The following is a 6,000-nucleotide window of genomic DNA, read 5'->3' as shown; positions in this document are numbered from 1 at the left end:
TGCCTTGAAAAAGTATTTATACCTCTTGAAATTTTCCATATTTTGTCATGTATTTTATTGGGATTTTATGTCATAGACCAACACAAAGTGGCACATAATTGTGAAGTGGAAGGAAAATGATAAATGGTTTTCAATTATTTTTTTTTACAAATAAATATGTGAAAAGAGCGGAGTATTCATTTTTATTCAGCCCCCCTGAGTCAATACTTTGTTAACCACCTTTCTCTGCAATTACAGCTGCAAGTCTTTTTTGGGGATGTCTTCTACCAGCTTTGTACATCTAGAGTGTGACATGTTTGCCCATTCTTCTTTGCAAAATTGCTCAAGCTCCATCAGATTGGATGGAGAGCATCTGCGAATAGCAATTTTCAAGTCTTGCCACAGATTCTCAATTGGATTTAGGTCTGGACTTTGAGCCATTCTAACACATGAATACGCTTTGATCTAAACCATTCCACTTGAAAACCATTTATCATTTTCCTTCCACTTCACAATTATGTGCCACTTTGTGTTGTCTATCAAATGAACTCCCAATAAAATAAATGTTTTTTTTGGTTGTAACATGACAAAATGTGGAAAATTTCAAGGGATATGAATACTTTTTCAAGGCACTGTATGTGTGCATTGCAAAAGGAGGTGCGTTCTGAATTATTATTAATGTGTTATAGGAGTCTAACAAATCCCTTCCTCCTGCTCTGTCATGTATGCTTGATGTTCAGAGAAGTGTTTTGCAATTTCCAGTGGGCTGGAGAGACGGTAATGGCATCATAACGCTAGGAACAATTGTTTGGTACAACAGCTTCCCCAGAGCTGCAGGAAAACCATAGTGCTGCCTGAGTAGTCACATGTATGTAGAAATACAGGCTGCGTGCTTCTTCTAACAGGTGGAAAAGTAACAGGGTGAGTAAAAGGACTCAATACTAAATTCTGGTAACATATATCATAGATATTATGATTCGATGCATTCTATAATATATTATATTGTTATGTTTATTCTGTAAGACAAAGAGCTGTGTGCAAGGTGCTGCAGCCTTATGTGACGAATCAGCAATTATCTTTTTATCGATACTCTAAACTGCTAACAGGTTGATTGTACTTTTGTTAGTGAAGACGTTGCCATCCTAGCATTTTGTAAATCCTTATGAAATAAACTGTACAGTTTCCACAGAAATGGTACATGAGTTTAATGTTTAAAAGGTTTTTTATATTGTGCCAAAAACTGTACATAAAGAGTATGTAGGAGCTGTAATTGGCTTCTTTGTCATTCTTATGTAAAGAAAGTTTTTTTTTTTAATGTTAGGTTGTCATTAACAATGGTACCAAATTATTTCTATGGTCTATGGCAGGAAATTATTAGCCAGCATTACACTTAAAAAATGTCCTTATAATTGCTACTGTATTCATTAATACTTCATACTTAATGTTGACATGCAGAAAAATGTGTGTATTGGTCAATTATTGGCCAATTGGTCAAATATTGGTCAATTCAAAAAAGCCTGCAGAAAACACACTTGCTGCATTTATGTTGTAGACTGTACAGCACATATGTTTGGATATGGCATGGCACAGCCAATAATTCTTTCCTACTGCAGAATACTGTAAGAAAATTCTCTATTCTAGGACTGTAAAAAAAAAAAAGTGCTTATGCCCAGGCAGCATACAACCACTGTAGTAGTGTGGTCCAATTTTTAATAAGGATAAATTCCTGTTCTAGCATCTAAGATGTTTCAAATTTTATTTACTTCATGTCTTTGTTATTAACTATAAAGGTGACATTTTATACAATTATTATCCATGAGCAAAGTTGCTAGAACTTTGTGTGTACAACATGTACCTTAGCATGTGTTAACTTCAAAAAAATTATATCTAAATAATTTTATTTTAGTCACCTTAAACTTGTTTTTATGTCTGAAAGGATCATAAGCAACTGTGAAAATAAGTTATTTTATAAAATCTGCCCCAGTTATCTTTGATCTCACCTATTATATAAGTGTTAATAATATTAATCATAGGTTAACTTTTTATTATAATTGGTCACGTGCCTATCATTACAAGAATGACTCAAACAGAAGATGCTAAACTAATAAAATGATCATATAAAGACATGTTACAATACTTAAGTGAATCTAAATGAGAACTTTGTGTAGTTTTGGAGATGGTGGTGAGGGGTTAGAACCCCTATCAGGGTTTTATTGCTGACAAATGGAGGAAAGCACTAGACAGTTTATTTTAAGTGCAGAAAAAGTCTCATTCAGTAACATCAATGTGTTTCAGGGTTCAAAGGGCCTCCATTTACCAGGGCTACAACAAAAGAATTTATGAAGGTTAAATAAATGCAGTCTATAAAAAAAAGACATTACAAAAAAAAAAAAATCATATTATATAACACAAATGGAAGTATACATTTAAAACTGCAGCTTCAGTGTGTCAATGGTTAAAAACAGGATTGAGATTGTTCAAATAAAAATACATTTAACATTGGTATACTGAGTTACACATTGTGCTAAATACATAACAGCTCATTAAAGTAGAACTAAAGGCAAAACATTGAGAGGGATTTACTAAAACTGGTTCACACAGAGTCTGGTGCAGCTGTGCATAGCAGCGGTGGCCAGTCCATAGGGGGCGCAGGATTGCCGCCTCCCTAATCTCCATGCGGGCACCTGGGCGCATTGATTTCTACATGGTTCTTTTTTTTAAGCACATGATTAGAGCCTAAGGATCTAATTGCCTTCAAAAAGATTGAGCTCGGGGCCCGGAGCCCACCCACTTGTGACGTTAGCAAATCGGCATTCACTATTTTCTTCCTGCTTCTCTTCCTCCCGGCCAATAAGGACAGGAAGCGAGTCCTAAGACCAGACTGGCTGGGAGGAGAAGCTGTGGAAGCCACCTGTGACTTGGATGGGGTGCTGGGCTAATGGGATGGCTGACGGGCAGGGGGGTTTGTTTGTTGCCCCCACCAAAAAAAAGGAGCACCAGCCACTACTGGTGCATAGTAACCACCAAGCAGCTTCTAGGTTTTATTATCAAAAATTAAAGTGTTACTAAACTCACTACAGTAAATTCAGTCTGTATATGCAGTAACGCGTGCTTGTTATACTCACTGTGGAACCTAAGGAGTTAATCCTCTGCATTGTGTAGGCTGTTTGATCCTGCCTTTTCTGATCCTCACCTTCTTTTACTGTCCCCAGTCCATCTCCTGATAGAACAGAGCCTTGGGGGCATTCTGCACATGCTCAGTTTGGTGTGTATTGCTAGAGAGATTTTTTTTCCTGGTCAAAATTTGGGGTTCCTAGGACCTATGGTTCTGGAGATACGGGGCTCCTTCTGCAGCCTGTCAGAAGCTACATACAGCACGGCCAGTTTAAATACAAGCTGGCACACGCTGTTTGCAGCAGACTGAGAAGATGAGCTCACAGTGCCTCTGACAATGGGCAGCTTGGAGCCTTGGACCAATGGTAAAGTGGCCCCAGCTGTCTAATAAAAATGCTGCAGTTGAGGCATGCCTCTCACTTCAGTGTCATAGAGGGGGGCATGTGTCTAAAAGACACATGCTCCCTTCCAACCCAGCCCTCCTAACTAAGGAAAAAACATGGGTTTATGGGTAAAAGATTTACCCACAATCCCATATTTTTCTCACAGTTAAGAGGGGGAATCTTCTGCTGCTCAAAAGGTACAGTTTTTGTAAAGATAAATATTATGCTATATGTTATAACATAATTTATTTTTTATCTATTTACTGTGAAATTACTGGTTTGAAGTTATAACTTTAAAGTTCAGTTATCTTTCCAGTAAGCCACCTGCTTGAGTACAGTTTTTGAAAACATAGTAAATTACCTTATAAACCATATATAATAATTATTTGTATATTACGTATTTATGGTAATTAATTTTCCTCTATTCCTGTTCTTTCTGGTGAAAATATAAAATTTGTGAGTTTCTTTTACTCTTTGTGATAATGATAAACATGACAAATAGAGAAGATTACAGCGGTTTTAAACAATTACATATACCCACTGAAAAGACTAACCTCAGGTGATACACAGCAATTAATCAAATACTCCTACATACATTAGGCTGTACCCGTTTATCAAAAAAGAAAGGAGCGCTTCTAAGTGCAGACTGTAAAACATATTTTTAAAAAAACAACAAGCCACAAATGGCAACTCAGATTAGGTAGGTGATAAACCGCCTTGGCTGTGAAACCTCCAGGGTCTGCTAGTGTAGTTCCAAGCTGGCTGTGGAGTGTGGCATGGTACGCAGCATCTATGCAATGATGTCACCGGGAAGGAAGAAGCAACGCGTTTCTGAGCATGCACCGCGCCATCTCAGGGCATGCATGCTGTTTTCATTGGGCTGATACAAAGGGAGGATGGGATAGGAAGCAAGTGTCAGCGTAAGATTGCTAAGTGTATTTACTTAGTGGTGCCTGTACGTCTGACCTTTACCCATTTGTACCTGTCAGCAGCCTTCTCTCTACAGCCCTTCAAATTTCACATATCAAATGCTATTTCTGCACTTCCAGAAGGCAGGGACCCAATATCACACTGCACAGCACAGAGCAGACTGCTGAGTGTAATCTGACACCTGAGTGAAGGGGAATGAACACACAATCTCATATGGTGATTGTCAATCATCTGTTGTGTGCTGGGGGGGGGTGCGGGATTGCCTCGTGTTGAAAATAAGAAGTGATTCATGATGATAGCAGAGGCAAGAGTAACACTTAGTGCTTTGGATTGAGGCAAGTACACACTACCTGAGGATAAACTTTGTTCATTTTCCTTTCAGAGGTTTACAACCACTTTAACCGGTTCCTGACCAGCGCGCACCGATGTACGTCGGCAGAATGGCACGGGCAGGCATATTGGCGTACAGGTACGTCCAATCTTCAATGCCGCCCTGCCGATCGGGACCCCCGCGAGTCCGGTCATGGGTCCCGCGGACTCTATCGCCGCGGGCATACCCGCGATCGTCTCACGGGACGTGTAAACAGCATTTTCCCATTCTGCCTAGCAACTAGTGACGCTGATCTCTGCTCCATGTGATTGGAGCAGAGATCAGTGTTCACTAAATGAAAGCCCAACCCCCCACAGTTAGTAACACACCCCTAGGAACACTTAACCCCTACACTGCCACCCACTGGTTAACCCCTTCACTGCCAGTGTCATTTACACAGGAATCACTGCATTTATATAGCAGTGATTACTGTATAAATGACAACAGTCCCAAAAATGTGTCAAAAATGTCCGATGTGTCTGCCGCAATGTCGCAATCACAATAAAAATCGCTGATCGCCGCCATTACTAGTAAAAAAACAATAAAAAATTAATAAAAATGCCATAAAACTATCCCTATTTTGTAAACGCTATAACTTTTGCGCAAACCAATCAATAATCGCTTATTGCAATTTTTTTTACCAAAAATATGTAGAAGAATACGTATCGGCCTAAACTGAGGGAAAATAATTTTTTTTATATATTTTTGGGGGATATTTATTATAACAAAAAGTAAAAAATAATGCGTTTTTTTTCAAAATTGTCGCTCTATTTTTGTTTATAGCGCAAAAAATAAAAACCGCAGGGGTGATCAAATACCACCAAAAGAAAGCTCTATTTGTGGGGAAAAAGGACGTCACTTCTGTTCAGGAGCCACGTCGCACGACCGCGCAATTGTCAGTTAAAGCGGCGCAGTACCAAATCGCAAAAAGTGGACTGGTCTTTGACCAGCAAAATGGTCCGGTTAGTTAATAACCCTAATGGGCAGGTCAGACATAAATAGAAAAAAAAAAGACTGGTATTCGAATCCCTCTCCACTATCCAACACTAAAAAAGTTCTTTAGTTCTTTTGAGCTCAATATGAATATGTTTTTAAATGAACTAAATAAATTATTATTTCATAATAGTTATATTCTTAAAACATTTTCTAATGAGTTGACCTTAATTGTTTGTAGTCTTTGAGAAGTGTTAATAATATCCGGACTTGTAACTAAGCATTGCTATA

The 6,000-nt window shown here is 38.5% G+C and overlaps 1 protein-coding gene across 2 annotated transcripts in view; it reads left to right on the top strand.

The window, feature by feature from the left end:
- Positions 1-760: 760 nt before the first annotated feature.
- The window catches only part of CSF3R (colony stimulating factor 3 receptor), an 87,462-nt gene continuing 82,222 nt past the window's right edge, over positions 761-6,000 (top strand). For both annotated transcript variants that reach the window (XM_077481692.1, XM_077481691.1), the window contains exon 1: positions 761-900. The gene's annotated coding sequence lies outside the window, so the exon portion shown is untranslated. The remainder of the gene's footprint in view (positions 901-6,000) is intronic.

The sequence above is a fragment of the Lithobates pipiens genome, unplaced genomic scaffold (assembly GCF_037356315.1).
Source record: "Lithobates pipiens isolate NorthernLeopardFrog02 unplaced genomic scaffold, aLitPip1_a1.2 Scaffold_16, whole genome shotgun sequence".
NCBI classification, from domain to species: domain Eukaryota; kingdom Metazoa; phylum Chordata; class Amphibia; order Anura; family Ranidae; genus Lithobates; species Lithobates pipiens.
Note: the sequence above shows the minus strand (reverse complement) of the source record. Positions and strands in the feature narration are given on the sequence as shown.